Here is a 3,865-nt window from a genome sequence, read left to right as displayed (position 1 = left end):
ATTGTTGTGTTCTCTCACACTGTGGTATTTGTGTTTTATGTAACTTATAAGTTAACTAAGTAATCGTACAATAGATTGAACATTGACATCAAAGTATACCTTATTTCCTTTTTAAAAAGAGGAGACAGTGATGTGAGTTTTCACACAATCACGTATGATGTTTCTCCGCTGACCAGCTGTTGTTTTGTATCACAGGGTCAGCTACAGTAAACACATTGGAAACTTCATAGCTGATCACCATGAACACCATCACTGTCTATGAAAATGGCCAGTTCAAGGGGCTCAGTAGAACATTTACAGCAGATGTTGTGAATCTGGTATTGGAGAACTTCGGAGACTGCATCTCGTCTGTGAAGGTGGTGGGGCAGCCATGGCTAATGTACGAGCATCCCAACTACCAAGGAGGGTTCATTCTTCTAGAGGAGGGAGAACATCCTTCGCTTGACATGAATGACAAGGCATCTTCTCTTAAGCTGATCACTGATGACCTGACCAATCCAAAGATCACAGTCTATGAGCATCCCAATGCCGCTGGTAGTCAAACAGTTCTGACTCAAGAGACCAATCTAATGTTTGGAAACATGAGTGATAAGATATCCTCCCACAGAGTCCAGAGTGGGGCATGGCTTCTGTACGAGCATCCAAATAGAGGGGGGAGGTATATTGTAGCCAGGACTGGTGAATATCTGGCAAACTACTGTGATATTGGTTTCAACGATCAAGTATCCCATGTGTATCCTTTGCGCCGTGGGAAAGCCTCTGTGACCGCCACACTTCTGTGGGGCAAGAAAAAGATAGAGAGTGAAAAGAACATTCAGGCAGATCAGTATTTTTACGTCAACAACACAGACAGTGAGCAGGAGTTCACTGCTGCTTCTTGCAAAGAGTATGAGAAATATGTCTCCCATAGCTTTGAATTCAGCAATGAGTCTTCAATCAGGGTGGGTGCTGAATTTAGCTTGGGAGGAGTGGCCAATATTTCAGCAGAGGCGTCCAACACCTTCTCAGTAAAGAAAGATGAGGTTGAGGCAGTCACCACGAGGATGAAGGCAGAGTTAAGTGTGCCGATGAAGGTACCACCACGCTCAAAAATAACAGTCAGTTTCATGAGCAAGGAGGTTACCATCTCAGTTCCAGTGGAGCTGAAAATTTTCCAGGGGAGTAAGACGGTGACTGAATATGGCACATACCGCTGTGAGTCTGGCACAGATATCTACATAGATGTGGAATCTGAAACCATTAGTAAAAAGTAGTACCTGCCACACCTTCTTCTTGTTAGGGGCTATACCTCAACATTGATTTGCTATTTGTGCTTTTTTTTAAACTGAGAAATATTTAAAGGATTCTTTTAGGGCTTTCATTTTCACACACCATATTTCACAAAACATCATTAGATCGCAGGCAGTCGTCCTAGGACCCAACTAATGCTCAATGACATAAAATTAGTTTTTTTCTGGTAGGTTCACAATGAATGCTGACCCCTTACAAGAATATCAACCAATGGCATATATGAACTGGGTCATTGGTTGTCATTGCTGCATAGCAGTTAGACTGTATCCCCGAGTCAGAAAGACAAGGCTATACTCTAACCTCTCAACGGCAGTCACTGGGGTACTGATGTATGGCTGGTTGTTTTATACCTTAAGGCTGTGCTGTGATTGGCCAGTGTGCATTTATGATGCACTTCAAGCTGACTGCACACTTGAGGTGCTTTGCGGCAGTGATTCGCTTGTGCCTGCAGGTGTGCCATACCTTGCTACTGATGTCTACTGCTGCATCAATGTCTGTCTGCTCTCAGCGAAAACTCTGCTAGGACAATTGTCTGCCCATTTTGTTTCATTGCAGCAACAATGCATATGTTGTACAGCACATAGCATTACTCCATGCTATATATATATTTATATATATATCCCCTAAGCATCTCTGCTTGAAAAATCTCTTGCTGAAAACTTGTGCAAATCAGACTAATTCATACCCTAGAACCCAATTGCCAGAGCTGCACATGTAATCATCTGCTGTCCACATAACAGGAGTTAAATCCATACTCTGACTGTGTGTTACTGTTCTCTGTAGTCGAACATCTGTCCCAAAGGCTTTAGTTGATGTACTATATATTAGATTACTGGTGCCCTGCTCAATGTTTTTGTATCAGCCAAATACTGGAAGCAAGAGCATAAGTCCCTGGGTGAGTAGGACCATCTCTATGGTTTTCAATATCAGAAAAGCACACTTGAAGAATTTTAGACCAATTCACAAAGAAGGACCTAAAGCTGTACTCATAGATTTACACATACATTAAATTGTAGATTTACAGCTTTCTTGAAAGCTTACATTTTTTCCAGGAATATGCATGGTCCCGGTATAGAATTTCCAATCATTGGATGGTCATGTGACATTCACAGATATATCCCACTCCTCTGCAGTGTTACCCATAGCAGCGCACTCTACACAGAGAGAATAGAAGTCCCTGTGCAAATACATATTTTTGATTTTGTTTTCATCCTTGGAAACCTACAAACCCAGCACATTTCCAGATGATAATTCCTCTTCTCACATGGCTGATCTACAACTCTGTCCAGACAAGAAAGAGGAAGAAGAAGAACTTGTGAATGCCCATAAACATCACTAACCCTGCCTGGAATGCCCACTTCCTACCCTTGATTGGAATGTGTAGCTGCAGAGCACACCAATAGGCTAATGCCTTCCTGGAATCACTTTATGAGTTCCTTGCAGGTGCAACTGAAGTACATTAACATATGTCAATATTCATCCAATCAATGAGACAGTGGCATAACAAGGTCACCGTAGGGCCCAAATGCAAGCATCAAAAATGCCCCCTTTTGTGGGGAAAAAACCCAGTGATATTTCTGGTGCAGAATGCCCTGCTGGATCCTAGCCTCAGGTGCAATTGCACCTGCTGCTCCTATGGTAGCTACATCCCTGAATTGAGAAACATTTAAGTGCAGCTGTACTGGATTACTCGACTTTAGATTGTTTGCCATTTTTTCTCATTATATTACATTTTAGCTGGTTTAAGTAGAATATTTGTGTACTTCTTTTAAATCTAAACAAATAACACCCCATGAAATGAAATTAACAAAGTACATTTTTGTACATTTGTGTAAAATAAGGATTACTTTCTGCCGTGGGTTTTTCCCCAGTATTGGAATCTAGTCAATTATCAGTGTTTTCATTTCCTGTTTGATTATATCTGTTTCTGGTTGAGAACGAATAAAGCCCAATTTTCAACAGTTCAAGAGTGCATTTGTGTAATCACTATTTTGAATTGGAAAACTTTATTGTCACCATCACAGCACTGATATACTGGATGTTTACCAAAGTGCCAGGGTAGCAAAAGTGGCTTCAATTACTTTGACCTCTCTCCTCATGATAGCAGAGGAAATTACCACACATGAACTTTGACTCTGATGTCATCACAGGAAGTTGCTCTACCAAACCTTTGGGCCGGATGATAATACAGGAAGTGACATCACTCAACATCAACAAAACGTACAAGAATCTCATGGTAAAAATAAATATACTAAAACTGATGAAAGGTTACTCATACTACCAGCCATAAATTAACTATGGTCCTGCCATAGTAAGTAAAAGCTGCAAATATAATAGACTAAGGGCAAGCAAATCATTGGCTGGCGGAACAGTCATCTTCTAAAATGTGGTCCTCATATTCCCAAGTACAGCCTCAAATGCTCCATCTCACCTCAATCCTCATATTCCAAGACATTGCCTCAACTGCCCAGTTATAGCGTCAGAAGAGGATTTTTGTTGGATCTGCCCCCATGCAGTCTGGACACGGTAAACAACCTTTACCACGAAGTTTTAACCACGCGGTACCTTTACCACG

General features: G+C 41.3%; 1 pseudogene; it reads left to right on the top strand.

Annotated features, from left to right (window-relative positions):
* The first annotated feature begins 206 nt into the window (after positions 1 to 206).
* LOC144768042 (epidermal differentiation-specific protein pseudogene) lies at positions 207 to 1,816 on the top strand (annotated as a pseudogene).
* Positions 1,817 to 3,865: the final 2,049 nt, after the last annotated feature.

The sequence above is a fragment of the Lissotriton helveticus genome, chromosome 7 (genome assembly GCF_964261635.1).
Source record: "Lissotriton helveticus chromosome 7, aLisHel1.1, whole genome shotgun sequence".
Taxonomy (NCBI): Eukaryota; Metazoa; Chordata; class Amphibia; order Caudata; family Salamandridae; genus Lissotriton; species Lissotriton helveticus.
This window is presented reverse-complemented; position numbering and strand designations above follow the sequence as displayed.